Here is a 15967-nt window from a genome sequence, read left to right as displayed (position 1 = left end):
GGTTTCTAATTAGTGTACACATTTATGTCTTCTGTTTAATAGGCTAGTATTCCCTTATCAATATCCAATCAAGCGTTGTAGAACAATTGAATTGACAGTATATAAGGTAGGAGAAAGAGATGCTAAAGTAATATTAAGTTGAAATAGCTCTCACGTAGTGTTGCTTCAATCTAGTTATGAGAGAATGATACTGGGCTACACTATGAATAAATTATGATCAAGCCTTCAGTAATGGTTTCTTGCTGTATAGCAACTACTGATTAAATTTACATTATGATCCCAAGCTTTCGAGCCACACACATCCAAGTGCCTTACACAAATTTGGTAAGGCCTTGGTCTTGTGTCGCTGTACCGAAAGTCAGAAATCCATACAGATGTCATCATTTATTTGGAGAAACCAAGTTGGCATCACCAAATGATCACTTTATTTTCAAGGGAACTGAGAACAAATCTACTGGCATGTAACACTTGGACTGGGTATGCAGTTACATTTGCAACAAACAAAAATGTTGGAAGTCAATAAATTTAGCATTATGATCATCTGTATGCAATGCACAAAATACACATCCTGAATAATCCTTGTATGCTTTTCCAAGGCAATAAATTAGTCCTTATTTGATGATGTATGATAATTGAATTAAAAGATATAGTTTCTTATAACAAAGGACTTGTAATCAACTGCCAAAAAGAGGAGGGGCTACAAACTTGGTACATTTATATAAATTATGAAGGCTAAAAGTAAAGGAGGCAGAGGGTTGGGAGCCTAATCATTTGTATTACTTATGGTACAAAAACCATTTGGGACTTCTGCAGATGCACATCGTCCCCTGTTCGATCAGCAGCCTCAGAATTGCGGTTCATGAGATCGTTGCTACTGATATTGTATAGAGACAACATGTACTCCTCAATCCTAACGGTGTCAATGATCAACCTCCCATTATTTATTGACTCATCTTAGACGACCGGACTGACACGGACCTTGAAATAGCTTATTCGGTTATTCTAGTCAAAACCAATCAGGTTTACCTTAAAACTTTCCAGGCCAATATAAATAAGGTGTGTTTAAGTTAGAACTGCTCGTGTTCATAGAAGGATAGACGGGAGTCTGATAGAGCAGAGAATAGTTGTGTGTCCACTAATAACTGCAGAAGCAACAAAAAGAAAATTAGAGAATATGTCAACTTAATCTACTACATATTTATGAAAAGTACAATTTTTTATTTTATATATGAAAACCTAAATCATGAAGTTTACGTGTCTTCAGAATCTACTTTGAAGCATTTTGGAGGTGACTTGGAAAAAAGTCAAGGGAAAGGAAAAAAAAGAAAAAGAATCTGGGAGTGTGTAAAGGTCCTTTATTTTCCTATATATTTTGGTTGGTTCAGTAAACTTTCACATTTCAAAGCAGAGTTTGATATGGTTTAATAAATATCCCAAAGTTTCCAGTCAAAAAATCTTGGACCTCATAAGCAAATGTAAATGAATCCTTAGCTTTTTCAATATATTAGCTGATAAATTGATTATCGGAGAGTGAGAGCGATTGAGGCTTTAATGGAGACAACGAAGGGTTTACAAATAGGGGCCGGCCTTGTTTTTGGTTGAGAAAATATATAGGAAACATTCCGATTTCTGCTGACGTGTGTAGTATAAACCATGACCACTGACCAACAGTCAAAAACAATCATTCCACATGATTTCCGACATCAGTGCATATAATTAGTTTCAAGTAATGAAAAATAGCATTTGAAATAATTCGGGTCAGATAAATGCATTTTAAGATTTTAATTCAATATAACAAAATACAGATATATAAACCGTGAGAGTCAAATATAGTCATAGGGAAAGTACCTTCTAACACTGCAAGGTAGAGATTCCATTTAGTTAGACTGTCTTTCAATATAGCCCACTGATGAAACCAAAAACCAAACGCTAAAAACTATCCCTGCGTGACCTAAAAAAAATTTGAGCATAAAATTCACAAAAGCTGTAAATATAGTCATTACTCACATTTTTACAAATCCATCATGGGATGACGTAAGGTCATGCTCTCCTGCGAGCATTCTCACACATCAAGCAAAACTAAAAGAGATACAAAAAAAAATTGTATTATAAAGCAAACCCACAGTTTATTCAAAGCATCTGAATTCAGTATCCCATTCTTAAAAGTGTGGTGACCGTCTATATTGATTGTTGGAAGGTTTCAAACCTTTACAATAACTTGCACAATAAATAACCACACCACTTAGTGCCATTCTTGGTAGCAAGACTTTGATCAAAGTAGGATATTATGAGACAGAGCATTACATACTCTACTTGTTCCAAATTTTAATTCAAGTGATTACAACAATATCAAATAAATATAACATAATTAATTGAAAGACAAAAAAAAATGATCCTCTTGGTGACATAAGCACCAAACTTCTCTTCAAACCTTCGGTATCGATATGCTGTTTCTCGGTGAAGATGGGTTTTACTTTATTTTCTTGATCGATCAAAAAATATTTGTAGAAGTATTTCTAATTGCATTTGGTAAAATTGGTGCAATTCTAAGTTAAAAGGATTCATGCAAATTTTTCCGTGTCCTATTGCCCATAGAGAAACGCCACTTCTAGAATCGATGAGTGTTCACTGTTATTGACACTATTGGTATACATACATACTAATCAACTTGAGCTTTATCAATGAATCCAGTGTATGTAGTTCAACGTTTACATCCTCGCACCTTTTGAAAGCATACTTCAAAATGGGTATCAAAGAAGACAAAATTTGAAATAAGTAGTAGGTAGACGTCAAAGTAAATTGAATGAATAATTTGAACTTTAACTTGAAGAATATGAAGCCTTAGATGAAAACAAAAAAAAAAAATCAATAGAAGAGAAAGATTGTTCATTCATTTGTACACAGAGTGTGAATTAGATGGAATGAACTCTCTATTTTAGTGATAGGATGATATTGCTCTCTATTAAGATGTAATTATTGTATAATGCATGGCAAGTCCTTCCTTTGATCAAATCAAACGTCAAAATCTAAAAAATTCAAAGATACCCCAAGATCAAAATCTAGATTATAATTCACAATACAATAGCAAAATAACAGATTTGCTTCAAAGGAGTTTATAACAAACATAATTCAAAAAATAAGGAAACCAATAATAGAATAATAGAATAATTTACCTTATTGAATAAATCCGAATGATTAGAACCTTAAAATTTGCTCCCTAAGCTGTTGATAAAGTTTAATAAGGATAGATGATATGTTACCTTGAGCACAATACTATAAGAAATTGAATTGGTTGAGATAAGCGTTTACATATTGCTCATCAGAAGCTATGTTCTTATTGTTAAAATAAGGTGGTGCTGCAGCAGACCCACCCAAGGTAGCATTGAAAGGCAAAGGAAGGAGCCCCCTGAACTCATCATCTAGCCATCAAACTTCACCCACATACTCCGGAACGAAAAAAGATGATGGAAAGCGATGCCACACACTTCCAACACATACCACGGAAGCTGCAAAACATATATTTGGTCGGAAACAGTTAATATTGGTACTTCCAAATTTTATCTGGTAGCAAAAGCTTTAACTTTCATAGCTAATAGGGTACTAACCAACTCCAACATCTTCATGGTGCTCTAAATGCATGTAAGCCTCCAAAGGTGCAGAGTAACCATGGATCAATGAGAAAGTCTGGCAATGGGAGGCAGCTAGTATGAGACCAAGAACAACATGTTCCGACGACCTTAGAAACTGTTTCCACAAAGAGTGAAACAATAAGCAACTATATATTGGGTTCAAAAGAAATATCTTAAAAATCTAGGAAAACCTCACCGTCATAGTGAGGATGTCAAATTTGGAGCATACTTATCCCGAGAGAAATCGGGAAAAAAGACTCAATGCACCGCAGCCACACACAAATGAGCGGTATATGGGATAGAGAAACCCCGCAATATGAATGAATGCAAAAATAGTAAACTATAAATCAATTTTGTTTCTCACATCTTGCCTATCAAATGTCACGAGCACGCGGTTCAAGGATCACTTAAACATTGCGGTCATCGGATGCGGTCGCACCACTATTCTCACTTTGATATAACGATTGAAAGCCCCACCGTTAATTAACAAATGGTCGGGCTGTCGGAAAGCTACCTGAGCTTTTACTTTTGAGACACTATATAAATCCCTCTTCATCGAAGTCGGGCTGAAAAGGCCTCGTTCTTCCTTCTGGAAAAAGGAGTGCACTATCCTATTCTCCGTTTGGATGCCTCACCGCTTTGTATGATTCATATGAAGCAATCGGATAGATCCAGATTCCTCTGCTTCTACGGGGATTCAGGATGTGGATTCTGAAGAGATAAGTCTGCATCATCGAAGGTTAGTTTTGCTCAGTGTTAGATCTTCTGAAAACCATCTTTCTATAGAGCCTTTGCGGCTACCTCGCAGCCTTGGCTCTTGAAGAAGTCGGCCGATTCAGTTGGTGACTCTTTTATAGTAACACTATTGAATGATTTACTGTAAAAGGTCCTATGCCATGAAGAGGGTAAGGGAGATTGTATATTCAGGCTATACCAAGAGCTCTTATGCCACAATAATTTCCCACAGAATTGGAATTAAGCCGCACCTTCTTAAATCCAAAGTACTTGCAAACCCACACATTGTTACTGCAATTGCTTAAGCTCTTGAAAGAGTACACCCTTTCTAGTTCAGCCACATGTAAAATGAACTTTTATCAGTCCTTCATGGCCATTTCCTGCATTTGGCTGTGGCCCGTCTGCGTTCAATATGTAGTTGCCTTGTTACATTGGACAGAAATAGTAAGAGCATTTGTCAGACCCTCTAATAACGTTAACCAATCACGCTCATAATGCAAAATATGTAATCCTAAAAGTTTGAACACAATACCACATAATCCCATTCATGATTGTTAGCAAATGCCTTGGCAGATTCTTCACTGTCAAAATCAAGTGCTGAATCACCAACATTGGCATATGGGTCCCCTGTGGATGTCCAGCCCATCAATGGATTTTGCCATCTACAAAGATAAAAGCAGATAGAATGAGAAGAATAAATCTTGATAAAATCGACTAATTCTAGATGAAGGAAAACAATAGAACATACTTCTGGGTTGACAAAAAATTGATTTTCCACTTGCCAAGTTTTCGAGAACCTTGTTGTGACGCTTGATTCGGGCTAGCGAGAAAATGACAACCCGATAGATATATAATTTGTAAACCAAACTTGAGTGAGCATCGAAATATCAATTGGTGGATGAAAGGAGATCTTGGGATACCTTTCTACGAAGATGTTCATCAGGGATTCCAGAAACGCAGCCGATATCGCCGCGGCTATACTCGGGGACTAAAGCATCGGCTAAGAATGATTTGGAAGACGGAGAAAGCAAAGCCGAGCGAAGAAGAAGAGTAGCTGATTTGAAGCTCCGTTGCAGAGATAGAGAGTGAGCTATCCTCGAATTTAGAAAAGTTGATCGAACTTCCGGTACGAATGAATTTTACTGCACGGTGAAAAATAAACAAAACAAAACAAAAACAAAAACTCTTTTAGAGTTTCTCTTACCAGGTTCGAAGAGCGGTTGAGGTTAGAGTTAACCTTCCATTCTGAGTGGGAGACCTCTACAGCAGTTTTGTTATTTCCCTTTTTTTTTTTTCTGCCGATTCATTGTTTCCTTCTTCTTCTTTTTTTCTCGATTTCTGGTGACTATATTTGAGTTGATGCTAATTTACTCCGATTCGGTCGCTGGTGGTAATCATAGATTTGGTAAAATATCAAGTAGAAATTAGTAGAACACTCAACTTTGGAGAACTCACGACACTGAATTTAGATAGTATGATGACTTAAAGAAAACACACATGATTGAAATAAGAGCAAACTCACCAATATGGTTCTCGGATCATAAGGCAGAAAAGGGAGGAGGAACCCCTATTAGCAAGAAACCCGATTCCAAGTCAAGCCTTTTGCATCGTAACACTCGTGAGTTCTACAAAAACTTTAGGCTGCTTTATAAGAGAATTGTACAAAAACTTCAGGCTGCTTTATAAGAGAATCGTAGGTGGTTGAGTTAGGCATGATGCAATCCAGCTTATTAGTAGTACGTCTCTCGCCATCTTCTGGCATCCCCGTACGAAACCCATTCATCCCCAACAATAAACGTCACAATTGTTGGTTGAAGACCTTTATCATCAAGTTTCCTATCCAAAAAAAAAAAAAAAAAAAAATTAGATCATCAAGCCCTCCAAGAAAAGTGGACGATAGAAAAGTTGGGGTGGGTTTTTTTGTGAAGAATAGAGGAATTTGTTTTGTTAGGGTTTAGTATTTTGTTCACTGTGAAAGTTTTATTTCCTATATTTAGTCTCCAGATTTGGAATCATGCATTACGGTGGGTTTTGCAGACTTTTTAAGTGGTTCGGCCAGTTTTTTCTCCACTTTTTTCTTAATCCATCCTGATTTCTCGTGAGTAAAAAGGGTACTTAAAATTAGCCTACGTGGACACCCTCAGAGAGCAGGAAAAGGGACTGCTATTATATATATATAAAGATTGATCAATATGATGAACGAAATCTTTAATATGCGAATTTGCCATATCCATCTTCCAAATAAAAGTGAATTCTAAAAGAATCTTTAACGGAATTGTGGTCCAGATGCAAAACCTGAAGAACGAATCCTACCAATACTTTATTAAAACGGCACATTTTTATTTATTTACTATAAGTTAAATTCATTAAAGGGTGCAATATTTGCAAGTAGAGCTAGAGAAACATGGGCGTATTCTTAACCATTATCCAAAAACTCGAAATTCCATATAATTTGAAATTTCATTGGTGAGTAGTTAGGCCGAAAACTTAGGAGTTGACGGGGCAAATTGGATTATCCATACATCTATCTATACTCATTTAAACGAGAATTCTTCTCCTATTGAAAACGGAAAATATAACATTCCTAAATTAAATCATCCATTAAAATGGAAATTCATACTCTAGGGAAATCACACTTCTAAATTAAATCAATGAGATCCCTCCCCCTATTAACGGGGTTATTAAAGCTACCACAGTTATAGTTAATGGGTTTTTATCAAGATAAATTTTAGAATAACCAGAAAATCAAACTAGTATGTATAAAGTTAAATATAAAGTTATGGTATTAATAGTTTATTCATAAATAAATAGAAAAGATTAACAACTGAGAGTTAAGTGGTAGCAACCATTTATGATAGAGTTATTTTTTGCAAAAACTTTAACCATCATATCAATCCGCATCTCCACTATTTTTTCATTCAATCAAAAGTAGGGATGTTTTCGGTCCGGTTCTTACAGAAATCGTAGATCGAACCGATATACTCGGTTTTCTAAACGTCTAAACTGAATTGAATTTAACCAAGATGAAATCGAACCGAATGTTCAGTTCGATTCGGTTCGGTTATCAGTTTGGATTTTGCCATTTGGGCCTTCTGCTTCAAATCGAAGCCTATATGGACCTACGGATCAAAATATGTTGAATAGTATTGATGTCAATTTAGGCTTGCTGACAAGTTATAACGTCAATCACAAGAAACAAGTATTCAAGTATTGTAACATGAACTATTTAGCCCCCAAAAAAATAGTAATAAAAAAAACTCTAAAATTTTTATATATATCTAGCACCCAATTTGGTTCGGTTTATATTAGTTAACCGAATCCCCAAACTGAAAATCAGGCCTAACTAGTCGATTTTGCCTTTTGAGAACTGGAAACCGAATCGAAAAAGTCAAAAACCGCTAATTTCACCTGGTTCGGTTCATTTTTTTGGTTCCTCGGTTTTTTTTTAATAGCCCTAATCAAAACCTTTAACCATTCCACGTCATTGATCCGTGTCTCACTCCATAGGTGAATGTTCAAACGTAACCCACTCTCACACGGATCGCACCCAAAATTTATTCAAGTTTTCCTCTATAAATAAGGGTGGGATTCGAGCTAATCAAGCCGAGCTTCACCATTCTCAAGCTCAGCTCGTTTATTAAGTGAGCTTTGAAAAAAGCTCAAGCTTGGCTCATATAAAATATAAACGAGCCCGAGCCAAGCCGAGCCCGAGTAATTCGCTTATCGAGTCGAGCTTCATCAAGCTCGTTTGTTATACGAGCTATAATATAAGCTCAAGTTTGGCTCATTTATTAAATGAATTGAATTAGTTCGAGCCGGGCTAGATGAATCGAGCTTCGAGCCACTCGGCTCAAATTCCACACTTACCTATAAATAGGGTGCTTATTTCATTTCCAAAATTGATTAAATTGGTTTCTCAAAAAAAAAAAAAAAACACACACACACACACACACACACAATTAGAGAATAACTAACAATGAGTGATAACAAATGTAAACCTCGAGCATGTGACGGATAAGGTGCTTTGTAAGATAATTGAATATCAATCTAATTGAAGAAGTTGCAAGAAAGAGATGGGTCAAGAAGGGGAAAGAGGTGTCAACAGATGAGGAGTACGATTGTTAATTGATAAACACCTAAAATTGTAGTTTAAACCCTTTAATAATATTTTATTTTGGCCAATTATGTTTATAATAATGTGAATTTATAACTATTTACTTATTTTTGTGTATTTCAGGTTTCAGAATTGATGAATAAGTGTTGAAATGATGTCAATTGTGCATGAAAATAAGCTAAATTGATTGCTAGATGAAAACTATGGAGAAAGGCTAATATTTATGAAGAAAAACCCAAGTCAAAGAAGTCAAGTGAAAGTCAACCCGGATAGAAAATTGTTGAAAAGTCAACATAACTTCAAACAGTCATATCTTTAGACTCAAAGCTCTGATTGAGACTCATTTTATATCAACATAACCGGCTCGAAAATAGCTTTCTAACCGTCTAGGCCTCAACCCATTTGGAGTAGTACAAGACTACAAGTTAATGAAAAATAGTGCAAAAGTAAAACGCTATAAATTTGGACCTTAATTATTGGACCTAGTGAAATATTTTAGGCCATGAGCTCAAGCTATGATGGAATTTCAACCAAGCCATATAAAACCCTACTTGTTCCATATAAAAGTAGTGGTTAACTTCATCTCTAAGTATCGATTGTATTATCCAACTTTAGTTTAATTTTTAGGGTTAGAAAATTAGGGTTTGGTAGCCACCATTATTCCACCATCAATAAAGCTCCCACCTTTTTTCATCCAAATAGCATAATATATTCTTTTAATCATGTTCTTGTAGTTATTTCAATGACATTAGGCTAATACTTTAAGTAGAGAGAGTGATTATGAAACCTAATGAGGAATAGATTGTTAAAGTAGAATTATTCATTATGTATGTTTTAATAGGTTGTCAACCGGATGACCGAATATTCAACGGTAGTGGTCTTATTCCATTCACCGTTCATGGTGAGTTACGCCATCAAATAGGATTGTTACTACTAGAACCTGGGAAAATGGGATAACCCTCAATTTTGACTATCCGTGAGTTACTCGAGCACCGAATGTTTATCAGGCTTGTGCATGGTCGAGCTGCACGATCATATACGCCGCACGGACTCTGTCAGCACATGCTTCGAGTCATGTCCGTGACACAGGGACAGATCCAAGATTGCCACTCAAGGGGGGTTGCTACTACTAACACACACTACTAACATTTTTTTTTGGGGTGGGTGAATCTACTATCTATATACTAAAGCAAAAACCTCTAAAATAGATTTTTCTCTCTCCTATATGGCACTCTAATATGAGAGATAATATTTTCTCTCTCCTATGTGGCACTCTAATATGAAATATAGTCTTTTCTAATAGCCTACAATTCTACGTACATGGAACCTCTTTGGAGAGTTTGAATGTATTTCTAATTCTTATATTTGGAGAGTTTGAGTGTATTTCCAATTCTTATATATTTGATGGAATAAAAAAAATTGCTAAAAAATAGGTGATTTGTAGAAGGTAATTTTCTATTACAAATCAAACACTTTTAGTGTTCCAATTCTTATATATTTGATCAAATAAAAAAAATTGCTAAAAAATAGGTGATTTGTATAAGCTAATTCCCTATTACAAATCATATCATACACTTTTAGTGTCTATGATAAAACACCGATTTATTTCGAATATATCCTTAACGCGACCTCAAAAACACAACATATTAATTCTTCAGTTAATAACTTATTATAGGGTGTAAAATTAGCTTCCGACGGTTCCCCACATTCTCTAAGGATTATGTGAGATATCATCATGGAGTAGGATCTTGCCAAGTTGTATAATAATATGATGTCCTATATGAGCCACTCTTGGTATTGAATAAGAAATCTATTATTGAATTTGCATTGTGATAAGCATTTCAAAGCGATGGAACTACAGTTGAAGTTGCAATATAATAGCTCAACAACCTTTATTCGATACGCAACAAATTTTGATTCTAAAGAGAGCCACCTAAATATTTTTTGGCTGTAGGAATTTTAATAATTTTGGAGTAAAATATATCGAAGTTTAAAAATTCTTACGAGTGTTCTACTGATAATTGATGGATGATAATTATTTGGTCCAAAAGAGTGAAAAGTGTTTGTGTGGATTATTGTTATACTTATTTTTGTGGCACTTTATTGATACCATCAAACTTAACCCTTTCAACATTAGTGCAATATTGGAAGAACTTTGTGGTACTATTTCTTCATCCGAACTTTGTTTTGCAATGTGTTTGCAAAAACATTGAGAATAAATAAATCTACTATAAGAAATTAGGAAAAATGTGAAATAAGATAGAATATTTGAGTATTTTATTGTAAGTTCAAGGTATGTGTTAGAAGCTTCAAGTTTGGAAAGGGAATGTTATTTGAAAGGCACACTCTTCTTCCATCCATTTGATTATTAGATTGCTCAAATCGGAAAACTAATGGTCATTACTCATTTTACCCACTCAATCTTACGTTAACACTTTGACATGTTCTCATTGACGAAAGATATAGAACGACATGATATTCTTTGTTATTCATGTTAGAATTGAATAAGTATATTTTGCATGTATACAAATAATCACCTAGAAAAAAAGAAAATACTTAGGGGAGTATTCTAAGTAGGTGAACGCATTTTCTTGAAAGAGAATTTTTTTTGCATTCATCAATTCATCGTAGAACATGTTTATGTGATAAATCTTTTCAAGTAGGAGTAGTGTATTTTTTGAGGATATGGAAACAATCAATCCGTTTTAGTGATTTGATAGATATTTTAGTGATTTGTACACATTAGTACATAAGCGGTGATGATTTACTGCTAAATCACCATAAATCTAAGAAAACTATTATACAAGCTAGATCAAGTTTAAGATAATTCCATTTAAAAATTACGGATTAATATCATAAACAACAAAGTGAAGAGGCTATCTCAATTTGATCCCTTAGTTTCCAAGTACTTGTGCACTATAATCGTTATTCATTAACGTATTTCAGTTTATTTTCAATAAAAATATATTCTGATTCGAAAATTTGTCGCTAAATCACCATAAATCTAAAAAAACTATTATACAAGCTAAATCGAGTTTAAGGTAATTTCATTTGAAAATTATGGATTAATCTCCTAAACCACAAAGTGAAGAGGCTATCTCAATTTGATCTATTAGTTTCCAAGTACTTATGCACCATAATCGCTACTCATTAACGTATTTCGGTTAATTTTTAATAAAAATATTTTTTGATTCAAAAATTTGTGTGAGACATTTTGTAAAGTCTTTTCAGTGCACAAAATATTTAATATATTCCAGGCGTATGCCCAGATCCAAAATATAGTTATTTATTATTACTAGATTTTTGGACCCGTTCAACGAACGGGGACCGTTTATATATATATTTTGGATCAAAAATCTTATTTCCAAACTATATTAAAACTCGGAAAGTAAATTAATTGATCGAAGTTTCCAGCGCCAATAATTTGTAAGACTAAATTTTTTTTTTTTTTTTTTTTTTTTTTATCAATAGGCCTTATAGTGTATTAAGATATCCAAATTTTGGGCTGTCTTTTAATTTTCATTTTTTTTAATGGATTTTATGATAAATGTTGGCTTACTTCTTAGCCCATTAGTATACTTAATTAGCACGTGGTCTCACTTTCACTACTTGTATGTCTAATTTCCACACGTGTATTCTCACTCTCATTTTTTTAAGAAAGGAAATGGGTTAACCTATCTCTCGAGTATCTATCTTCAGTTGACTTTAGCGATGAAGTAAATTCAGTCGCTCTTAAATGTACTTTTATTTTTCCCAATATCCTTTGAACTCGCTCTCGTTTTTTATAGTGTCATAATTTTCTATCGTTAGTTTGTTGCCAAGTTCATGATAAGCTTACTGATGTACACGTAATGTGTAAAGTAAGGTTTTTCATCTGTCACGGAAAAGAAATCCAATGCTAAAATTTATAAGTTGTTGGTGGGTAAATTTATAAGTTTTTTTTATCTCTTGATTGATTTCTAAAGCATTTGCGCTGGGAATGGCTATGCGAAGAGTTAAATCTGTCAAAGTATTGACGTATTATGAGGGGTTTATGGCTGGTTTATCTGCTGGTGTCCTTAAGTAGTTGTTTATTTTTCTACTATTAATTAATGTTGTGTTCTCATACTTGGTAACAAAATTTGCTCATTTCTGTCAATTGAAAATTCCATGTCTTTTGTGCTCAAGGCTTGATCATGTTTTTGGAAATGAAAACCCTGGATTTTATAGACATTTGTGGTGCTCATAAAACGAAGATCTTATCATTAGTTATTCGTTGCCAAGTTCATGATAAACTTGCTGCTGTACATAGAATGTGTATGTGAAGCTTTCTTTTTTTCATCTGTCACGAAAAAGAAATCCAATGCTGAAACTTATAGGTTGTTGGTGGGTAAATTGGGAATTGATCATGAAGGTTTTGTAGATAAGAAACGGCTACTTAAACATCCTATGCTTTCTTCATTGAGTGAAAGTTTGTATACCATATAGCTGTAGTGTACTTGGATATTTAAATCATATCATATTCTTAGTGTTTTTGATATACTAATTGTTTCTAGTTATTAGAGATATCTTTACATTTGAAGAATGTTTTGTTTGAAGGTCTTTTTGTCAAATTTTAGTAAAGTTTTTTCCCATGTCTTATATGTATTTTTATTTATTTATTGTTTTATAGGTTCTCTTGGAATTTACTGAACGGGTGCCATTAAATGAAATAATTTTTTGCAAGTATTTGTTAAAAGACTTGCAAGTATTTGTAGTTAAGCTATAAACATGATACATTAGCCATTAATCAGTAGATTATATACTTTTCCTTTAATAAAAATTTCATTTATTCACGAAATCATAAACAATTTACAGTCTATACATGACTTGCATGAACTCTAAAAATCTTGAGTCAATATCTACTTACTCAACATAAGTTTCATTATGAAGTCAGTGCACGAAGCTTAGGCCACGCTCAATGAAATGATCCGAGAGAGTTAAAAATTTGATATACTTTCACATATTTGTGAAAAGTAAGAGATGATTTACAGGTGCAAACTTCTCTAACTACAACAGAATGCCATACACTTTCAATAAAAGTAGGAAATGAAAACCTAAACCAACAATTAAGATTAATAACACTAAAAGCAATTTTTTGCAAGTACATTGAAGTCCAATGACTTCAAATATAGTCATCTACCTTGATCAAGTTGTCATCTATGTTGATTATTATATAGCCCTTTCGGCTTTCTCCAATTGGATATGTGCTAATCAATTATATACATCTCATTTTGTATTATCCAATTTTATACCAACTAACTAAAACAGGAAGAAAAAAAAAACAAAGATAATAGGCTTAGGCAAACCCTCGTCTGCATTAAAACCTTATGTAAATCATTCGATAAACTTGTTTGTTACAATATCAATTAGACTTTTATCTAGTGGAAGAGTAGTACATACATGAGAACCTTTATGGAATGAGATAAGCTAGCCATTACATCGGGTGCACTATTTACTTCTTGGCACACATAGTTGCAGTTGAGAGTTTGATCCCTGTAGATATTTTTATGGCTGCAAGCAAGTTTCTGCAATGCCATGGTGCGTCCTTTAAGCCCTTTGAGATTTTGAATTTTCTTAAAAGTGTTTGAACAGACAGAGACTTTATTGATGCTTTGCTACCCACATAGATATTAAGTCCTATCTCCATTGTTTTGAGTTCCTGGTACAATACTCATCTCTTTGACCCTCCTGTGTGTAAAAAATATCTTTCGCTCATGATTTATTGACATGTTGACTGTGCACAGTGTCATTAGCGAAAAATCTCAAGTTCAACTGTAGATTGAAAAGTTGAGATGATCAAATCACTTAAAACATAAGCAATTTACTACAAAAGGAAAATATTTCCTCCGATCAATAGATATACAAAAAGGAATACCATACCTATGGAATCATAAAATAAAAATATGAGAAAGTCATATATAATCACTAATTATTGGGGGAAAAAATGTATATATAATCACTTAAATTGGTATCAAAGACGTATAGTTCTCCAATCTCATTGACCTACGGACATGCAAATTAATATTTAAAGAAAGTCACATTTAGCCTATTAAAAATGAATTACTCACCTGAAGGTTTCAAGTATATGTAAAGACCAACTCTTCTTTTATGTTTGAACTTTGCAGACAACCAAAGAACTTGCCCGATGGCATGGGCACTTGTCGAACGTTGCACTGCATTGCTTCAACTGAAAGGTGCACGTAGTTTTGTGCAATGAGCTATGTTGTGATAGTAGTTATTGTAGTTCAGAAAGAAAAACAAACATACTAAACGCCAACATAGTATAAAACAAATATCTAAAGGCCGCCCTATATATCACTCTTATGCTATGGTTGTTGAATTCATTGCTCTAAAAATCAATATGCAACCTTGCTCCACACTTCTCAATGTTCCCCCTGAAGTGAATTGAATCTTCCCGCATCACCAAAGAATTTAATTAGTGAATGGTATGAATTGACACACAATAGGTCCAGAAAGGACTTGGCACGCCATGAGAACATTGAGAAAAGGGTAGACAGTGTAGAGCCTTTAACAGTTAACAATGATGATGCAAGTGATACTGAAGCATGATTAGTTCATATAAAAAATTTTAAGATCATAATGACATTCAATATGAATAGTACCTTAATAAATCAAGATTGTTCAAAGATCCATTTTCCCAAAGAATTCAAGAACTCCACTAATGGACTTATATTTGAAGTCCGTCAAAGACAAATATGAGGAATGTGGCCTAAACCAAAAAGAAAAAGTGAAGGAAAGAATACTAATGCCATTTTTATGTACCTTAATCAAACAATGTTTGGATGGCCATTTTGCTGAGATGCTATAGTGATCTATATACGATAGCCTTTACAATGTTATGCATGTGTTAATTCTCCACAGAGCCTGACATACCACGCGACATTCCTATAAATATTTTGATAATAAATATGTTCACGTCAGTAAGCAATTTACTAACCCATAACCATATCTAGCTTATCAATAAGCTTCAATTAAGAGTTCGGTTTAAACTCCACATGTATTCCTTAACTACCTCAGGTCCTTCACAACTTAAATAGTTTATTCCGATGATATTTGAGAATATCCGGTATGTATATAGTATTCTTTATCCCAAGAACTTTATAAATGGATCTTGCTTGAGATTATCCACAAAGTGAATTAAGAGGCTTATTTGAAGTCACGTAGTACAAAGTTTAAAATCCTCATGGAGATGAAGTGTGAGAATCCAATATTCCATTATGTGCTCTCTTTTTGGAAGCATAACATCTATCTCCCATTCAATCCTGCTAGTGGACGTTCTTCATCTCACTTACATGATGTGCATGATTAAGGAAGGGTAAGCAGTAATTAAACTAACATTAAAATTGATTTTTTTAATTAAACAATTAAATCAATTCAATTGACACATAGATCAAAACCATGAGAAACAATAAATTCATAAGAACAAAACTTGCCTGAAAATGAAGCT

At 33.9% G+C, this 15967-nt stretch overlaps 2 long non-coding RNA genes across 5 annotated transcripts; both read right to left on the bottom strand.

Annotated features, from left to right (window-relative positions):
• Positions 1 to 507: 507 nt before the first annotated feature.
• Positions 508 to 3727, bottom strand: LOC147517050 (uncharacterized). Of its 4 annotated transcripts, XR_015213790.1 has the most exons (6): positions 3606 to 3727; positions 3310 to 3506; positions 3174 to 3222; positions 2008 to 2079; positions 1849 to 1906; positions 508 to 1142 (listed from the first exon to the last, which is right to left on the bottom strand). It is a non-coding gene; the product is annotated as an uncharacterized LOC147517050 (long non-coding RNA). The 4 variants fall into 4 exon arrangements; XR_015213789.1 differs by having other exon boundaries at positions 3174 to 3506; XR_015213792.1 differs by lacking the exon at positions 2008 to 2079 and having other exon boundaries at positions 1849 to 1951.
• Positions 3728 to 4464: 737 nt separating this feature from the next.
• On the bottom strand, positions 4465 to 5201 carry LOC147517049 (uncharacterized). Its single transcript, XR_015213788.1, has 3 exons — positions 5113 to 5201; positions 4897 to 5026; positions 4465 to 4786 (listed from the first exon to the last, which is right to left on the bottom strand). It is a non-coding gene; the product is annotated as an uncharacterized LOC147517049 (long non-coding RNA).
• Positions 5202 to 15967: the final 10766 nt, after the last annotated feature.

This window comes from Coptis chinensis, chromosome 2, assembly GCF_015680905.1.
Source record: "Coptis chinensis isolate HL-2020 chromosome 2, ASM1568090v1, whole genome shotgun sequence".
NCBI lineage: Eukaryota > Viridiplantae > Streptophyta > Magnoliopsida > Ranunculales > Ranunculaceae > Coptis > Coptis chinensis.
This window is presented reverse-complemented; position numbering and strand designations above follow the sequence as displayed.